This window comes from Palaemon carinicauda, chromosome 14 (genome assembly GCF_036898095.1).
Source record: "Palaemon carinicauda isolate YSFRI2023 chromosome 14, ASM3689809v2, whole genome shotgun sequence".
Lineage (NCBI taxonomy): Eukaryota > Metazoa > Arthropoda > Malacostraca > Decapoda > Palaemonidae > Palaemon > Palaemon carinicauda.
This window is the reverse complement of record NC_090738.1, coordinates 56,029,669-56,050,933: the sequence shown is the minus strand read 5'-3', so window position 1 is coordinate 56,050,933 and position 21,265 is coordinate 56,029,669. Positions and strand designations below refer to the sequence as shown.

The window sequence follows — 21,265 nt, the reverse complement described above, 5'->3', positions numbered from 1 at the left end:
ATATATATATATATATATATATATATATATATATATATATATATATATACATATATATATATATATATATATATATATATATATAATATATATATATATATATATATGTATGTATGTGTGTGTGTGGGTGTGTGTGTACTAGCAGGCGTCCTTGGTGTTGCCCAGGTGTACCAGTTTCAAATTACCCTCTTCAAATCTTACCGCCCGGTTGTTTGAAACCGGATTCAGACTACCGAGCGTAACTTGAAACCGGTTTCAAGCTACCCCCGGGGATAATTTGAAACCGGTTTTAAGCTACCCCCTGGTTTCAAATTACCCCCCCCCCCCCCGTTTTTGCGTAGGATCTCATCATTTATGAATATTAATAAATTGCTTTTGATCAGGGTCAACACAATCGTTAGGTTATATGTATATACATGTACTGTTTCACCTATTGGTATCGTTTATTAATATCTAGCCTTTATCCGTTTTATGTTTATATCTTAGCTAATAAACGTCGGAAATTCTGTTACCAGTCATGGGCGCATATTTTTTCGAGACAGGGAGACGAGGTGGAATTTGATTTTGACGGTTATTTTTTTTTCCATCATTTGAAATATTTCATAATTATATTGCAAGCAAATATTATATAAGGTATAATCAACATATTGATCATAAGTATATATGTATAGGCTACACATATCATATATATATATATATATATATATATATATATATATATATATATATATATATATATATATATATATATATGTGTGTGTGTGTGTGTGTATATTTGTATGTATGTTGTAAATACTATATCATTCATGATATCTGTAAATAATTGACACTTTTAATAAAGCAAGATTGTAGGCAATTATAACAGTTTTAATAAAACAAGATACAGTACATGCTGTTTGCTTCTACTGTACTTACATTGGTTGTTTGTATACGAAAACACCTGGACTACGGTAAAGTCGTTACACTTTGTAGCCCTCTATGAATTGCATTGAACACAGCTTTTGTTAATCTCACAACTGTTGTTACTGATTTTAGCCTAAGGGCAGGCAGCTGTGTGTTATCATGGGCTAAATCAAATCCTATTTAGACCATCTTCCAGAGTAGTAAGTGATGGATTCGTGTATGGATTCTTTTTTCTCTGTTGTTGATCTCGAAATGGAAAATTATTGAAAAAACTGAGCGATAAAATGTTTAAGAATTTCACCTGAAATGTATCATAAAGAAAAAAAAAGACCTCGCAACATAGTCACCTGTGCATTTCCATGCGGTTTATTTAAGACTTCTGCCCCTTTGTCTTAGCTCCATTCTTTCTTATCACTCATTTCATCAAATGACAAAACAGCAATAGCTAGTAATCGATACTTCATACCATATTTAAAGTCATCTGGTTTAAATTGAATCGAGCTAACAGTAGCTTACACAACGTTAATTCTGTCTTCACGACAACATGCATGTTGGTAATTTATATTTGAGCTTTTATTTTTCACGTGCATAGCATCCAAATACTACGAAGTTACTATGCATTATCACTGACAGAATATATGAATAAACAAAAAGATATATGGACACAAGGAGTTCTATTGATATATTGCATCTATGGGTATAGTCAAACCATTTTAAGATTGATTGATTGATTTAAAGTTTTCAGAGCAAACTCGGAGCCCAATAGCGGCATTGCCAGTTCTCTTGGGTCATTTTCAAAGCACACCTGGCTTGACCGCTTTGATCCATGGGCGAGCCAAGAAAAGGAGAAAAGGTTCACCTAAAAAGTCATTCACCCGGATTTAAACGCTCTAAAAATATAATCTTTTAATCTGATACTCTCTCCAAATTGTTTCCTTCGCTCTCTTTGTTTGCAACCACGTGGTGACAAGTTGGAACTCTTAAATATAACAAAGAGCAAAATTGTTATAAAACGATTATCATACTAACAGAAATAATCTTAATTTTGATATAAAATGAATTCAGTTCTCAATTCTGATTGATTATTAAAAGACAGAATTCTTTACAAAGGATTTAATTAACTATATTTAATATGGTACATTTACATACATACATACAGTACATACATATACCAAGGCACTTCCCCTAATTTTGGGGGGTAGCCGACATCAACAAATGAAACAAAAACAAAAAGGGGACCTCTACTCTCTACGTTCCTCCAGCCTAACAAGGGACTCAACCGAGTTCAGATGGTACTGCTAGGGTGCCACAGCCCACCCTCCCACATTATCCACCACAGATGAAGCTTCATAATGCTGAATCCCCTACTGCTGCTACCTCCGCGGTCATCTAAGGCATCGGAGGCAGCAGCAGGGCCTACCGGAACTGCGTCACAATCGCTCGCCATTCATTCCTATTTCTAACACGCTCTCTTGCCTCTCTCACATCTATCCTCCTATCACCCAGAGCTTTATTCACTCCATCCATCCACCCAAACCTTGGCCTTCCTCTTGTACTTCTCCCATCAACTCTTGCATTCATCACCTTCTTTAGCAGACAGCCATTTTCCATTCTCTCAACATGGCCAAACCACCTCAACACATTCATATCCACTCTAGCTGCTAACTCATTTCTTACACCCGTTCTCACCCTCACCACTTCGTTCCTAACCTTATCTACTCGAGATACACCAGCCATACTCCTTAGACACTTCATCTCAAACACATTCAATTTCTGTCTCTCCGTCACTTTCATTCCCCACAACTCCGATCCATACATCACAGTATATTTACATAGGCGATTTTATTGTTTTAGAATTTACTTAATTAATCGACAAAATTTTTTTACAACAAAGGTTGTGTTAGCAAACGTGGTTATGGTGACTTCGTCAGATGAAGTTAGTGCTATCACAAAAGATTCAACGAATTAGTTAATTCAGACCATTTCCATGTCTTCCTTTATAATGTTATCAGTATGCTTAATACCCTTGACCCAATTTTCCTTGCAAATCTGAAACAAATTCGTTTTCGATATGTTGGTTGCATCTGTGACACGTTTGATTGCTTGGTCAATTCCAAATTTAACAATTTCATTATAATTTTCCCATTTAAAAAACTGATAGACATTGTATGCCCTTTTTCTTTCTTCTGGGCGAAAAACACGACGCTGAGAACTCACCTTGGTTTTTACGGAAGCCTATTGTGCAAGACAGGGAATGAGGAAGCTAATCTTCATGCATTTAATAGGATTTGACCAAAGGTCTCAGTTAACTGACCCAGTGAAGATGTTGTAACGTGTATGCCATATCTTCTAGTTTGTCATTTTGCTTCCCTTGTCTTTAGTGAAGCGAAAGCACATCGGGATTAAGGAGAATAGGCACCGCCGCAAATGAGTTTTGGTGATTGACACCTTAAGCTGCGCGTTGGCTGCCCTTGTTCAAAAGATGTGTGTGTGTGTATATATATATATATATATATATATATATATATATATATATATATATATATATATATATATATATATATATATATATGCATTTGTTTAAATAAAATAATCGACACCCTTTATTCTGAGTAATTTTTGTGTCAATTTCTCCAGGCATATTGCCGCCCGAAGCTCATGTACCTAAGGCACGTGAATGGAATCTATTGGAGATAAAAAAAAGGAGAAAAAAAATCTCGACAATCACGTGCACAATGAAATAAAATGAGGTTTTACCTCGACGTTATCACTAAACCTTAAATGACAGTCTGTAACTTCAAATATTTTCGTATCTTAAATACGAAAATATCAACAATCACACGAACACTGAAATAAAATAAAATTTTACCTCACCTTTATCACAAAACCTTATATTACAGTTTGTGACTTTTAACGTGTCATATAATTCACTAATACACAATATTTGGTCTTAAATACAAAATTAAACTACTTTTCCTACTGCTGCGAAACCAGCAATAAATGCATGATACATATTTGCGATGTCACATGAATTATTTATCATTCTGATGAGGGGGTAACTTGAAAACAGAGGGGGTAACTTGAAACCGGTTTCAAACTACACCCCCGGTAATCTGAAACCGGTTTCAAGTTACCGGGGGGGGGGGGTAGTTTGAAACTGGGGGTAACTTGAAACCTTTACACCGGTGTATTTGTCCTTGGATTTTGAATGTGGGCATAAATCCCCTTTCATTCACAAATTTGGCACCAAATGAAGTCCTCTGGAAAACATTATTGTATAGTTTATGCTTTCGAGAAAATTTTTTTGAATGGTGGGATGTTCCATTGAAAAGTTTTTCCAGATTCTTCTTGCATTGTTGTTCGCTCTTAAATTCCTTTGCTCTTCGTTTTCTACTCTGCGGCTAGCTGCCATTCTACTTGCATGAATTTTTCTTCGTTCTTCATCCTGTGTCTCACGTCTAGCTGCTATTCTTCTTGCATTTGTTTCCCACCGTAAATTCCTCTGCTCTTCTGTTCCCTGCTGTCTTTTTCTTTTCACCGAACTGTCTTCATCGGATTTATCGAATGAGAACCTCTTTTTGGGTGGCATCATTTTGTAGAAAACTGAACAAAACTTATATAAGACTGCCCCATTAAATATTCTGACGAACCTCTTTTTGGGTGGCATCATTTTCCAAAAAACTGAAAAAAATATAAAAATTACATAAAATCAATCATTAAATATTCTGTAAGTTTTTGTACATAATATTACATAGAAAAGAAAATAAGCGTATACTGTGTGTTGGGGGGACTCACAAGGACCCCCCCTTTTTAGGACAAATTTCCAAATTAATATAGCTCCAAACGATCTAATATGTTCATACAATCTTTATGTCAAAATTCATTGCATTTGGTTCATTATTATAGAACTAAGCTTTAGGGGATTTGTAATTATGGGGCCTGTAGACCCCCAAGTGGTTCTTGATCAAAAAAGAAAACAACATGACGTTAGATTTCTCGATTATTATTATTATTATTATTATTATTATTATTATTATTATTATTATAAATAGCGACGTCAGCTTTTTCGATGAAAATTACAAATACCTTGTATAATTTTTCTATAGAGAACACGCAGACACAAATAGATAATCACCAGCCTTATTATTATTATTATTATTATTTATATATATATGTATATATATATATATATATATATATATATATATATATATATATATATATATGTATATATATATATATATATATATATATATATATATATATATATATATATATATATATATATATATATATATATATAATGGATTAACGTAATTTTTTATTTTGATTTTTATCAGCCTTGTTTCTACATTTATTTGTTATTTAAAATTAGTGTAAATTTAAATTTTTTTTCTGTTGAAAAGCTGTTTAACCTCCTCCCCGCTCATGTTAGTTTATAAGTGTTTAGTTTAACACATTGTTTTCTTTTCCGTGTTTTCCGAGTCCTTGGATGTCAACAAACACCGGAGTTTACCAGTTAGGAACTCTTTCGCTAAAGTGATTAATCGAGCAACTAAGGCTTCCCGGACCTACTACAGCTGCTGGCTAAATTGAGCCTTCTTGAGGATTGCACCACCCACCATTGACTGCTTTTTGCAGGTGCATTTCTGCCACCGGCGGTGTTTTGCTGTTCCTGCTGGCTATCTTCTGGAGTCTGCAGAGCCGACGCCTTAAAATCCTGGCTTTGGGGAGGACTCTGGAGAGGCGGGGCGCATCCTCGTTATGTCCAGCTGTGGGAGCATTAAAGCTCGTGGAGATACGTAGGGAGGCCGCTGCCAGGTAGGAAAGATTATTTACCTTGTTTTTGGTGTTGGGACTCCATGTCCCTCCCTTTGGTGAGGAGTCCTACAGAGCTTTACTCCCTACAGTAGTAGTGTGCCTGTGAAGCAGCTACCTTATTTGGAGTTGTGTTAGTTTTTTTTTTTCCAGCCTTAAAGAGTGTGATATGGCTAGGTATTTAGTGTTTTTTTTTTTTAAGTGTTTAATTGTCTTATTTAACTCTCCCTAGTTGAGAGTGTGTTGTTTCCGATAGGGGAATGTTATTGTTATTACCCAAATGGATGTTTAATTATTAATTGACTCTCTCTCGTTGAGAGTGTGCGGTTTCCCGTTTGGGAATTTTGTTGTTATTGTTTAAGTGATACTTGTTAAATATTAATTGGTTAAAGTGTTCACTTAGTAATTTGTTAATCATTCTTATTTGCTTAGTGTTTAGTTGTGAATTGTTAGGTAGTCACAAGGTTGGCTTTTCAGCAAGATTATTGTAAATATTTCAAGTTTTCCCTCGTGTTTTCGTTACCACTGGCCAACACTGTTCTCCCTATTCGTGCAATAAGAACTTGCACAGGGTCGGGACAATATATATATGACACTTGTTCTTTATTATATAAAGATTAAGAATTTAAAAATATGATTGAAAATATTAAAAATAAAACATTCATTCGTAATTAGAATAATAAGATAATAATAAGTCAATTAAAAAATTACATTAAAAAGATCGGTATCAAGTACATATTCAAGAGCATCTACTTCAACCTGATCTAAAACACCAGTGACGGATTTACCATTGAGAAGGAATTTTCAACACTGATTTACAAATCTTGAGCAGCACACCACAATGTGCTCAACCGACAGTAATTTGCCACGCGACCGCACACTGGTGCCCTGCTACCGTCTAAAATATATTCGCGTGTGAGGAAGGAATGACTGATCCTCAATATACTTGAAATAACTTCAGCCAATCGGCAACTAAAGCATATCCAAACCAGTGGTTAGTAATAGCCCCTATGCTTTTAAATTCTTTATGCAATCATTTTCATTTACAAAAGCTTCTATTATTCCTCGCTGCCATCCTGGAAGGATGCTGATACCGTATCTACACGAATCCTTGTATAAAAGGGATTCCAGCTGCAATTTCTGAAGTGAATATGGAGGTACAGGTAAGTAATCTAGCTAAAAAGGACCCATCCTTGAGAACTACAGCATATCCAACATCATTTTCTGACTTAAGCCAACTTTATGTTCGGAATAATTTTCACGAAATTTAAAATCTAATGTCTTTCTTTATGAATTGAAGTCTGAACCAGGGGATCCCAAGAATATTTAATTTCCTGAAACATTTTGCCTCGTAAGATCAATTAGTCTAATTTGAAAGGATTTTAATGAGTTTAACCCTTTAAATCTCTTCCAGTTTCCAAGATTTATTAACGAAGGATTATTAGGGGAAGATTTATTTCTACACATGTACCGTAAATCTAATTCATCTCTTCGCAGGTCACGGATCAATTCCTTTGTATCCACTTATAATAATTATAATAATTATAATAATTTTAATAATCTTATTAATATATTATTCTTATTGAAATTATTAAAATTATTATAATTAAAATTATATTAATTATCGAAACATTGTTATTGAAATTGCTGAAATCGTTATTATTGAAATCATTATAATTATAATTATAATTATAATTATAATTATAATTATAATTTTAAAATAAAAATAAAAATTATAATTATTATTATTTATTATTTATTATTATTATTGTATTTATTATTATTATATTTATTATTATTATTATATTTATTATTATTATTATATTTATCATTGTTGTTGTTGTTGTTGTTATTAGGCTGCAAACCTAGTTGGAAAAAAAAGATGGTATAAGCCCAAGGGCTTCAACAGGGAAAAATAGCCCTGCGAGGAGAGGATATAAAGAAATAATAGAAGTAATAAACAATCAAAATAAAATATAAAAACAGTAAAAACATTAGATTAGATATTCCATACATAAACCATAATAACTTGAAAAACAGTAGGAAGATAAATAAGATAGAACAGCGTGCCCGAGTGTACACTCAAGCAAGAGAAATCTAATCTAAGACAGTTGAAGGCAATGGTATACTCGTAGAGGCTATGCTACTACCCAAGACTAGAGGAAAATAGTTTGATTTTGGAGCGTCCTTCTCTTAGAAGAGCTGCTTACCATAGCTAAAGAGTCTCTCAAACCCTTACCGAGAGGAAAGTAGCCACTGAACAATTACATTGCAGTAGTTAACCCCTTGAGCGAAGTAGAATTGTTTGGTGATTTCAGTGTTGTCAGGTGTATGAGGACAGAGGAGGATGTAGAAATAAGTCAGACTACTCGGTGTATGTGTAGGCAAAGACAAAATGAGCCGTAACCAGAGAGAGGGATCCAATCTAGTACTGTACTGTCTGACCAATAACTCTAAAATAATAATAATAATAATAATAATAATAATAATAATAATAATAATTATTATTATTATTATTATTATTATTATTATTATTATTATTATTATTATTATTATTAAAATGATTGATATCAAAATTATTATTATTGAAATTATTAAAATGTTCAATATTATTAGATTTTTTATTATTTGTTAAATTATTATTATTAGGATTATTAGACTTAATATATTTTTCTTATTGAAATTATTATTGCTATTGAAATTATTAAAATTATTATCATTAAAATTATATTAATTATCGAAATATTGTTATTGAAATTGCTGAAATCGTTATTATTGAAATCATTAAAATCTTTATAGCTATTAAAATTATATTTATTAATGAAATTACCAAAATCCTTATTACCAAAATTATTATTATTATTATTATTATTTTTATTACTATTATTATTATTAATAATATTATTATTATTAATATTATTATTAATAATGAGATTATTAAAATTATTGAAATTATTATTATTACTATTAGAATTAAATTATTTTGATAATTTTAATAATAATAATAAGGATAGTAATTCTTATTATCAAAAATAATGTTAGTGATATTATCAATTTCATTGTTAATAATAATTTTCAGTTTTTATAATAATAATAATAATAATAATAATTATAATTTTAGGATTATTAACATTATTTAGACGATAATAACTATCCAAATTATTGTTATTATTATTATTATTATTATTATTATTATTATTATTATTATTATTATTATTATTATTATTTTTATTATTATTTGGTGAGGTGACTGGTCGAGTGTCTGGGATTGAAAGGGGAAGAGCAAGAGAGGGTGTGGTTTTATTGCTGAGTTGATGGATGACAGGTAAAGTAGTGGAATAGCAGGAGACATCATCTAAGTTAATGTGAGAAGGGTTATGTTGGGTAGGGAATGTTAGGCTTTCGCTAGTGCATATGGGCCAGGTTGTGAGAAAAGTGAAGAGGAGCGGAATGAGTTCTGGAATGAATTAACTAGGTGTGTAGAAGGACTGTGTAGAGGAATTATATAGTTGTCATGGGTGATTTAAATGCTAGAGTGGGCGATGGAGAGGTAGAAGGTGTCATAGGGAAGTATGGCGTACCAGGTGAAAATGAGAGTGGTGAGAGACTGGTAGATATGTGTGATGAGCAAAAGATGGTAATAAGTTCTAGCTTTTTCAAAAAAAAAAAAAAAAAAAAAACAAATATACATGGGTAAGAGTGGCGAATGGAGGAATGTTAGAAAGGGCTTTAATGGATTATGTGTTGATAACTAAAAACCGTTTGAAAGATTGGAAGACTTGCACATGTTTAGGAGTATGGCTAATGGTATGTATGATCAATTTTTGGTGGAAGGAAAATTAGTTGTAGCAAAAGAGTTGAGGAATAGAGTGGGGGGGGGGGGGATGTAAAAGGGGGCTAGTGAGGGTTGGAGAGGTAACAATACCGGATGTAAAAAGTAAATATCAAGAAAGGTTGAAAATGGCATATGACAGATGGAAAGTGAGAGACACTGGTAATTTACAGGAGTGAAAGTTTGTAAAATAAAATTTTGTTGGAATTGCAAGTGATGTGTGTGGCAAGAAGATTGTTGGAGGCAGCATGAGGAAGGGTAGTAAATGGTGGAATGAAGGAGTGAAGGAAACAGCATAGAGAAAAAGAGGGCACTTGAAGAATGGCTACAAAGTAATAGTGTAGAGAAGTATGAAAGATATAGAAAGAAAAATGTGGAAGTAAAGCACAAGGTAACTGAGGCAAAGAGGGGGGCTGACATGAGATGGGGTCAGGGACTGGGTCGTTCATATAAAGAGAATAAGAAGTTTTGGAAAAAAGTGAAGAAAGTAAGGAAGGCTGGTTCGAGGATTGAAGAGACAGTGAAAGATGGAAATGGAAGGTTGTTAAAAGGAGAGGAGGCAAGGAAAAGGTAGGCGGAATATTTTGAAAGTTTACTGAATGCTGAGGATAATAGGGAGGCAGATATAATTGCTGTAGCGGGTGTTGAGGTGCCAGTAATGGGAGATGAGAATGAGATAAAGATTACAAAAATTGCTGTTGCGGATGTTGAGGTGCCAGTAATGGGAGATGAGAATGAGATAAAGATTACAAGAGAGGAAGTGAGGAGAGCACTAGATGAAACGAGAGCAGGAAAAACACCTGCCATGGATGGCGTGAGAGCTGATATGGTGAAGGAAGGGGGGGGGGGGGGGGGGCGGTGACTGTACTTGAATGGTTGGTGGGATTGTTAATTATGTGTTTTATGTTGTCAATGGTACCAGTAGATTGGGTTTATGCATGTATTGTACCACTATATAAGGGTAAAGGAGATGTGCATGGGTGTTAGTTTGTTGAGTGTGGTTGGAAAAGTGCATGGTAGAGTACTGATTAATAGGATTGAGGTTAAAACATAGAATGTAATCTGAGAAGCACAGGGGGGTTTTAGAAGAGGTAGGATATGTATGAATCAGATTTTTACAGTTAGGCAGATATGCGAGAAATATTTAACAAAAGGTAAGGATGTATGTTGCTTTTATGGATCTGGAGAAAGCGTCGTATGATAGAGTTGATAGGGAAGCGATGTGGAATGTGATGAGGTTATATGGAATTGGTGGAAGGTTGCTGCAAGCAGTGAAAAGTTTCCACAAACGTAGTAAAGCGTGTGTTAGGATAGGAAATGAAGTGAGCAATTGGTTTCCAGTGAGAGTGGGGCTGAGACAGGGATATGTGATGTCGTCATGGTTATTTAACTTGTATGTTAATGGAGTGGTGAGAGAGGTGAATGCTCAAATGGTTGGGTGAGGATTGAAACTGATAGATGAGAATCATCATGAATGGGAGGTAAATCAGTTGTTGTTTGTGGATGTTACTGTGCTGGTTGCAGACTGGGGAGAGAAGTTTGGCCGTTTAGTGACAGAATTTGGAAGGGTATTTGAGAGAAGGAAGTTTAGAGTTAATGTGGGTAATAGTAAGGTTATGAGATGTACGAGAAGGGAAGGTGGTGCGAGGTTGAATGTCATGTTGAATGGAGAGTTACTTGAGTAGGTGGATCAGTTCAATAAGTACTTGGGGGTCTGGTGTTGCAGCAAATGGTGGAGTGGAAGCAGATGTACGTCAGAGAGTGAATGAAGAATGCAAAATGTTGGGGGCAGTGAAGGGAGTAGTAAAGAATAGAGAATTGGGCATGGATATAAAGAGAGTTTTTTATGAGAAAGTGATTGTACCAACTGTGATGTATGGATCGGAGTTGTGGAGAATGAAAGTGACGGAGAGACAGGAATTGAATGTGTTTGAGATAAAGTTTCTGAGGAGTATGGCTGATGTATCTTGAGTAGATACGGTGAGGGTGAGAATGGGTGTAAGAAATTATTTAGAAGCTAAACTGGATATGAATGTATTGAGGTGGTTTGGCCATGTTGAGAGAATGGAAAATGGCTGTCTGCTAAAGAAGGTAATGAATGCAAGAGTTGATGGGAGAAGTACAAGTGGAAGGCCAAGGTTTGGGTGGATGAATTGATTGAAGAAAGCTCTGGGTGATAGGAGGATAGATGCAAGAGAGGCAAGAGAGTGTGCTAAAAAAAGGAATGAATGGCGGGTGTCAGGTATTTCTTTTCTTGAATTAGAATCTGTGTTTTTTTTTCATCTAATAGATGGCGTTGGTTGTCCATTCTATCATCCTTGGGTGTTGTTTTTATTCGCTTTAATAAATGGCGTTGGTTGTTCTGTTCGTTAATTTAGTGTCCTTGGTATTACTTATTGTTTACCTTTGATTTACTTTCCAAGGTATAGCCACTACCTTACGAACTTCGCAACCTTTCACAAGGTAAGAAGTTATTTGCTCTTTGTTGTAAACATTATGTAAAGCTATTATGGTTTAATAGTGATATGTTAACAGTGACCTTTTGTTCTAAGCTATTGTTAGTGTATTTATGTTGCAGACACTCAATTCTACTTTACCTTACCTTGTCATGCCTGTTTGACATATTGTCTTAACTTGTATGACCTGTTGGATGTACCATTTTACTTACCTGGTGCAAAATCTGTCATCATGGATCTACCATCTTCAGCCATCTAGACAATTTCAAGATTGTACCCACATTCCAACCTACGTGTCATCTATTACTATTATGAGTTGTTCTATTTATTGTTAATAAATTAATAATTTTTATAGTTCTTTTTATTAGATACCAGTCTAGCTAAAGTGTTAGGTAACAAGCGCCTAATTCATTTCTATCTGCAAATAAAAGCTTGACAATTGGCGCAGTGAGTAGGATCATTTACAGAGTTGCTAGACGGTGTAACTTATGTATGATTTATATTTACAGTTTACTGCTGACAACTATGTGAACTTCTTCACCTGTGAAGGTTGGTGGATTTCATTTAAGTGTTCTGCAAGGTTTGTGGCCTATCACTGGAAGTAATATCACTGGAGTTAAGGTAAAGTTCTGTCTATGTTGTTTCTTTTGTGTCTGGCAAGTTGTCATGTGAAAGTGCTTTATTTAAAGTGGAATAAATTCTCGTTGTGGTGCAATATAAATTTGTATTTGTTCGTGTAGTTATATCACGTACTAGGAAAAGGTTGAGGTCAGGAAGTGAATTAGAAAATGTATCGTTATCCTATTAATTCTAGCTAATTCAGTCTTAATGATTGTAGGGCTTGTTAGGGGTAATGTTAGTTTAATGTTCCTTTAAGTTCCGATTGTTTTCTCATCCTTGAATATTCCTATTGTGTATTCAGTTTCTTTATGCTAGTTTTTTTTGGCATGGAAATTCTTGTCATTGATGGTAGAAAACCCATAATAGACATTGGTAATCATTGAAGTACTACTTTTAAAGTTGAGTTCATGATTAGCCATATTTCATAATTTAATGTTTTACTAATACTTATTATTAAGTGTTGTTATTTTTTTTTATTAACTGTATGCTTACCCATCATTATTATGGATCTTAGTGATGTGATGGATAAGGCTATTAAGCTTGGTATGAAAACTGCTGAAGCTGAAGAATTTATAGCAAAGCAACAAGCTAGAGAGGAGAAAAGGTTTCAGTTAGAGTTGGCAGAAAAGGCAAAGCAACAGCCTCGAGAGGATAGAGTAGCTGAGAGAGAGGAGAAAAGGTTTCAGTTAGAGTTGGCAGAAAAGGAGAAAGATAGGATATTTAAATTAGAATGTCTTAAGAGAGAAAGTGAGGAGAAGGAGGAAGTCAGGAATCATGAGTTAGCCAAAGCAAAGTTGAGAAAAAGTGGTGCTATAGGTGGTGTAGGTAGCGAGAATGTAATATCTTTGCTAAAAATTCCCCCTTTGATGAGAAAACTGATGAAATTGATGTGTACATGAATAGATTTGAGAAATTAGCTGAATTTCATAATTGGGGGCAGGAAGACTATGGTACTATGTTAGGCACATTATTAAGGGGACGAGCTTTGAAAGTGTACTGTGGACTTGACCCTGCTATTGCAAGTAATTATCAGGAATTGAAGGCAGCCTTATTGAAAGCATTTCAGGTTAATCCTCAGGTATATCGAAAGAAATTTAGAGAGGGATTTATTGAAACTAATGAAAGCTTTGTGCAGTATTCATATAGACTAAGACAGAATTTTGATAAGTTGCAATTAGCGGATGTTAATAAATTTTATGATAGTGTCTGTGATTTTATGATTATGGATCAATTGTTGGCTAATAGTTCAAGGGATTTGCAAACATTTCTTTTAGAAAGGGTTTGTAAAAATTCTCATGAAATGGCGTTAGCTTCTGATAGGTATCTGATTGCTCACGGTATTAATAAATGTAGAAATTCTAAATTTAAGTCTGATAAATGTTCAAAGTTAGGAATGCAACCTAAATCTGAAAAAGTAGGTGTTGATAATCTTAAAACATTGCAGTGCCACCTATGTAAAGAAATTGGGAATATTAAACCCAATTGTCCAAACAATCCTGTTAATTTTGCTTAGTCTAAATCTTCTAATAAAAATATTCCTAAGATCAGTATCGCTCTAGCTAGTGAAGAAAAACCCAAGAAATCTATTGCGGATGAGAAAGGAAGGGTTTTTAACAAAACAGTAGAGGTCTTGTTTGATACTGGGTGTAATACTGTCGTTCTTAACGAAACTTTGATTCCAACACGTTATCTCAGTAAGGCTAAAACTGTGAAGGTGTATAATTTCATGGGTGTTCCAACATATCTGCCCAAAATTAGATGTTACATTAGAAGTAAATTCTTTTCCGGTAGAGTAAATGCTATCGTAGCACCAATTAATTGTTCTGATGTAATTGTTGGGTTAATACCTGGATTGAAACAACACATACAGGCAGGAATAGAATTGTTGAGTAAAATACCTGTGCCAGATAACGAATTAGATGTAAATAAGTTACATGTTAATGTGGTTACAAGAAAACAGAGTCATAGGGAAACTACATTAAAACCTTTTCTGATGTCTTGTCTGAAGTTAGAATAAATCCAGTAGATTTTAGTAATAATCAGTAGACGTGTGATTCTCTGAGGTCAATTAGGAAAAACTTGAAGGAGAAGGAAGAAATAACTTGCAAAGGGAGAGTTGTTAAGTATGTAGTAATTAATAACGTGATTTATCGTAAATGTGTGCAAAGTAAAAATCATCTAGATGTTGGTAAAATGCAAATTGTAGTTCCTCTCGAGTATAGAGAGATAGTTATGAAACTCGCACATGAATCGCTCATTTCTGGTCATTTTTCTTCTAGGAAAACTATTGACAAAGTGCTTGGTAAATTTTCTTGGCAGAGGGCTAATGTAGAGATTGATAGATATTGTAAGTCTTGTTATAAATGTCAGAAATTTTGGAAAAGAGTGAAGAAAGTGTCTTTGTGTAAAATGCCTATAGTTTCTGAACCATTCAGTAGAGTGGCTATTGATATTGTGGGTCAGATTGTTCCAACCTCAAGTCGTGGTCACAAGTATATTCTTACAATAATTGATTCAGCTACGCGCTACCCTGAAGCTGTACCTCTCAGAAATATTGATACTATTACTATAGCTGAAAGTTTAGTAGAAGTATTTTGTAGAGTTGGGGTACCAAAAGAAATACTAAGCGACAGTGGAAGGGAACTCAGTTTAAATCAGATCTCATGGCAGAAATACATAGATCATTATCAATTAGAGCTTTATTCACAAGCCCATATCATGCTGCATGTAATGGAACTGTAGAACGGATGAATGGTGTACTTAAAAATATGTTAAAGAAAGTTTGTTGCGATCATCCAACAGAATGGGACCGGTATATTCCTGTTGTTCTTTTCGCTTAAAGTGAAATTCCCAACGATACTCTAAAGTTTAGCCCATTTGAACTTTTGTATGGACGTAGTGTCTGTGGCCCTCTAACAATCCTTCATGAATTGGTTGCTGGTAACAATGCTGATGATGAAATCAAAACTACTTACCAGTATGTTTTAGATCTGCGTTCTTGATTGCAAGATATGGCCCAGATTGCAGTTAGTAATGCTGAAATAAATTCACGTAAATATAAATAGTATTTTGATCGTAAAGCAAAGCTAAGAAAGTTTGTTGAGGGAGATTAATTTCTAATTAATTTGCCAAATAATACAAACAAATTTCTAATGCAGTGGAAAGTACCTTATGTGATCAATCGTTGCCATAGTAATAGAGTTGACTATTTTGTTAAAGTAGGGAATAATCTTAAACTGTATCATGCCAATATGTTGAAGAAGTACTTTAGAAGGAAGATTGTAAATGTTATTCAAAAAGCAATAGAAGAGGCCAAAACTTCAAATGGTTTGTTTGGTAATGCTAACTTTATGGCTGTTAATGTTGGAGAACCTGTTTCAGATCTATGTGATATAGAATACCTGGAGGTTGATAAAACCAGTTATCAAATAAGTAAAGATCTTAAAAATTCTCAAACTGATGAACTTGTTAATGTTTTGGATAAGTTTCATGATGTAATTAGTGATAGACCTGGAGTTGCTAGATATATGGAACATGATATTAAATTGACCTGTAATATTCCAGTTCGTGCTAAACCTTATCCTGTTCCAATTAGTTTTACTGATGAATTTAACAATCAGGTTGATCAAATGCTCTCATTGGATATAATTGAACAATCTAATTCTCCATATTGTTCCCCAGTTGTCTTCGTAAAGAAGGAAGATGGGTCTTTGAGATTGTGTGTTGACTTTCAAAGTTAATGAAATAACCGTATTTGATGCCGAACCCATGCCACGTATGAATGAACCTTTACATAAGCTTGCTAATAAAGTCTATTTTACAGAGCTTGATTTGTCAAAAGGATACTGGCAGGTATCCTTAACTTTAGAAAGCAGAAAGTATACTGCATTTGCAACAAAGTATGGTTTGATGCAATTCAAGAAGATGCCGTTTGGATTAGCACAGCTTGTTCAACTTTTGTTAGACTTATGAGAAAAGTCTTAGCTGGTTTGGAAAATACTACATCTTATTTTGATAATGTCCTTATTTATAGAAATAATTAGTCAGATCATATAGTTCATCTTAAAAATGTTTTGTTAAGATTAAGAGAACATGGATTAACAGTTGGCCCTAAGAAATGCTTCTTTGCTTATAAGAAAATTAAGTATTTAGGATATTCTCTTGGTAACAATTCTTTAACACCTCTTGATAATAGAATCGCCAATATAGTAAATCTTCCCCTTCCAGAAACAAAGAAACAATTAAGATCTTTTGTTAGAGTTGTAGGATTCTATAATAAGTTCATTCCACATTTCTCTGTTCTTTCTACACCATTAACAACTATGCTCAAGAAAGGGAGTTGCAATATTCTGAATTGGACTGATGAACAAATTAAAAGTTTCAATAATTTGAAAGCTTCTCTAACTAAATCTCCTATTTTGATATTGCCAGATTTTAATAAGACCTTTTATCTTCGAACGGATGCATCCATGGACGGTATTGGTGCAGATTTATTGCAAGAAAGTGATAATGTGCTTATGCCTGTGTCATATGCTGGGAAGAAATTTTCAGAAGCAGAAAGACGTTACTGTACAATTGATAAAGAGTGTTACGCAATTGTATGGTCTATCTTAAAATTTAAGGAATATCTGTATGGGAAAGAATTCATCCTGCAAACAGATCATCTTACATTAACTTATCTAAATTCCATGAGGAATAAGAATGATCGCTTAATGCGATGGGCTCTTAGCCTGCAACCTTATAATTTCCTGGTTGAGTATATCAAGGGGTAGGATAATATCTGTTCTGACATGCTTAGCTGATGTATATAATATTTTGAATATTTTAGTTTTATTTAAAGATTCTAGTTTTTCTTGGTATGTGGGTTTGTCCGGTATTTCCTTTCTTAAAACTAGAATCTGTATGTTTGTTGTGTTTTTTCATGCAATAGATGACGTTGGTTGTCCATTCTATCATCCTTGGGTGTTGTTTTTATTCGCTTTAATAGATGGCATTGGTTGTTCTGTTCGTTATTTTAGTGTCCTTGGTATTACTTATTGTTTACCTTTGATTTACTTCCCAAGTGATAGCCACTACCTTACGAACTTCGCAACCTTTCACATGGTAAGAAGTTATCTGCTCTTTGTTGTAAACATTATGTTCTATTTAAATAATTATGTAAAGCTATTATGGTTTAATAGTGATATGTTAACAGTGACCTTTTGTTCTAAGATATTGTTTATGTATTTATGTTGCTGACACTCAACTCTACTTTACCTTACCTTGTCTTGCCTGTTTGACATATTGTCTTAACTTGTATGACCTGTTGGATGTACCATTTTACTTACCTGGTGCAAAATCTGTCATCATGGATCTACCATCTTCAGCCATCTAGACAATTTCAAGATTGCACCCACATTCCAACCTACGTGTCATCTATTACTATTATGAGTTGTTCTATTAAATTGTTAACAAATGAATAATTTTCATAGTTCTTTTTACTAGATACCAGTCTAGCTAAAGTGTTAGGTAACAAGCACCCAATTCATTTCCATTTACAAATAAAAGCTTGACAGCGAGTGATTGTGACACAGTTCCGGTAGGCCCTGCTGCTTCCTCCAGTCGCCTTGGATGACCGCAGAGGTAGCAGCAGTAGGAGATTCAGTGTTATGAAGCTTCATCTGTGGTGGATAACGGGGGAGGGTAGGCTGTAGCACCCTAGCAGTACCAGCTGAACTTGGTTGAGTCTCTTGTCAGGCTGGTAGGAGCGTAGAGAGGACAGGTCGCCTTTTTTCATTTGTTTGATGTCAGGTACCCCCTAAAATTGGGGAAAGTGCCTTGGTATATTGTCATGGGTAGATATAATACTTTTAAAACAAAAATATCTATTCCGAGTGTGAGGAGCGAGGTGAGACGAGATTCGACTGTGGCCCTGTTTGGGCAATCCTGTCATCTCTTCATTTTCATCAGCATTTTGGAAGTAAACCAAGCCTCGCCGAGATTCGACTACGGACGAGTGATAAGGGAACTGCCCCTGTTTTGACCAAGATGTCATTGTCTTAATCAGTGGAGTCAGCATATTTTGAGAAACCGATCCTGAGGGAAGTCCCTGTTTAGGATATATGTCATCATGGAAGGACACGTGCTGCCCTTTTGTTACGACTTAACACGTGGTCCGGATTGCGTCAGAAATTTCTTCTAGAAGCTTCCATGGCATGATCGAAGTGGGCGTTTTTGAGAAAGCTAATAGAGATGCAGAATTGTTAAAAAGAACGCCTTCTATGGAGATGACCACTGCCCACTGTAATTAACTCCACCCATACATGGGTATATAAACTCCAAGAAGAGATTATCCAAGAGAGATAGGACAGGACATAAGGCAAGAGAGGAACTATGTCTGAAACAAATAAGATACAAGTCCTAGTGAGATAAGAAACAGAGAAGACCAGAAGTCTGATAGAGCCAGATTCTAACCTTCCCTTTAGACAACAAAAGCCTATCTCCAAAAGATCCTGCTATGGCCGAGAAGAAGAGACAAATTGAAGCAGCCAGCCCTCCTTGCTTGTGACAAGAAGTAGCCAACACTGCCTGCCGCCTGCCTTCGTTCAACAGTATCATCGAATTCTTGGAAGAAGTCCTCTGATGTCCCTTCTTGGTGCCACCCTTTTGTGATGTCTTCGAATCCGGTCATTGTGCCAGTTTCATCTGAACTTTCAGCCACCCACCTGCGACGTTTTCAAGCCTTTTTTCAACAGTATCATCGAAAACTTATAAGAAGATCTCTGATGTCCCTTTTTGGTGCCACCCTTTCTGTGACTTCTTTGAATCCGTTCATCGTGCCAGTTTCATTTGAACTTCAGCCGCCCTTGTGCAACATTCTCAAGCCTGAAGTCTCCGTACCAGTATCGTCTCAGCAGCTGCAGAAAACTATTTTTAAGTGTTTCTACCTTATTAACTGTTCTCTCTTTCTGTTGATGTTTTGATTGGTTTGATTTGTCAGTTAAAGTAACCGAAGAAGTAACATTAGTTTTCTTTGTAAGTTTGTGAATAAATGTATTGTGTTTTTTTTGTGTGTTTCTTTTTATATTCATTTCCCATATTTCAATCGGGGTTGTAGATATGTATTTTACTTATTAAAAGAACCTGTAATGATTTTAAGATCATAACAGTTGGCGACCTTTCCAGTATTTTCAACAACGTAACCAATTGAAACAGGGAGAATATAGAAAGAAGCAGAATGAGTGAGGTTACGAAGGATTTGATAGCTTCCGGCAAACTTCTTGGTCTAGATGGCGATGCTCTCTGTGAGTATGTTTTTAAGAGAAAGAACAGGAAGTGTTTGAGAGAGAGACGAAAGAGCAGCTGAAAGAAAAGAAAATGAAAGATAGCGAGAAGAAAATGAAAAACAGCGAGAGGAAAATAAAAGACAGCGTAAGCATGAGTTAGAAATCGCTCTTTGATGCAAAATCTTCATAATAGTCCGCCAGTTAGCAGACCATGAAGTACTGCGTCAGGTAGCAGAAGGGGTAGTAATTCATCACTGAACGATGATTCTGATCATTTAGGTATGGATGCAGTGTTGAAATTAGTTCCAAAATTTGATGAGGAAGATGTAACAGAATATTCTATGTCTTTTGAAAAGTTAATGAACAGAGTAGGTTGTCCTAAAAACGAGTGGACTTTGTATTTACAGTCAGTCTTAAGTGGTAGGGCACTTTCTGTGTATAGTTGTATGTCTGAGGATGAAAGTGATGACTATGATATTGTGAAAGAAACTGTTCTTAGTGCATACAGGTTAGTACCAGAGGCGTACCGTAAAAATTCAGAAGTTTGAAAAGGGATGAGAGCAGTACTTATGTAGAATACGGGAAGAAGTTAGAAAGATTATTTGGTGATTGGTTAACTTCCGCTGAAGTAAATAGTTTTGATGATCTCAAGAACTTAGTTTTGTTAGAAAACTTCAAAGATAACATATCTCCAGACATTAAGCTATATATAGAAGATAGGCGTGAAAAGTCTTTTACAGATGCAACAAGGTTGGCAGATGAGTACAGTCTTACTCATAGCTCAAGTGATAGTAAGAAGAAAAATATTCCTTCTTCTAGTAAGATGCAACATAGTAAGAGTAGTTTAAGCAATAGTAATTCAGGGATATATGATTATCATTATTATTGTTATACATGTGGAAAACCTGGTCATACTGCCAAGTTTTGTAAGAGCAAATGGGAAGGTAGTAGTTCAGCGATAATTTGTTATCGATGTAATAAGAAAGGGCATATAGCAAGGAATTGTATAGTAGAAGAGAAGAATGTCAAGAAACCAGAGTCTCTAGTTAATAATAATCTTTCGTCAAGCAGAAATGACATTTTGAAAGAAACTAGGAAATTTTACGGAGATTATTTGTCTGAAGGTGTAGTTCCTTCGCTTGAAGGAGGGGATTCGAGAGAAGATATCTTGCTAAGGGACACTAGAGCAGCCGTTTCCCTTATTAGGAGAGAGTATGTGCCAACAAGGGCAAAAATCAGTATGAAAGAAAAAGTTATGTTAGGTGGGTTTCCGAATACTTGCGCTGTTTGTCCTTTGTTGAAGATGAACTTGAAAAGTCAGGGATTGTCAAGAGATGTAAAACTAGCAGTTGTAGACTATTTGCCAGTTG

General features: G+C 34.7%; 1 pseudogene; it reads left to right on the top strand.

Annotated features, from left to right (window-relative positions):
* Positions 1 to 5,464: 5,464 nt before the first annotated feature.
* LOC137653198 (uncharacterized) lies at positions 5,465 to 19,614 on the top strand (annotated as a pseudogene).
* Positions 19,615 to 21,265: the final 1,651 nt, after the last annotated feature.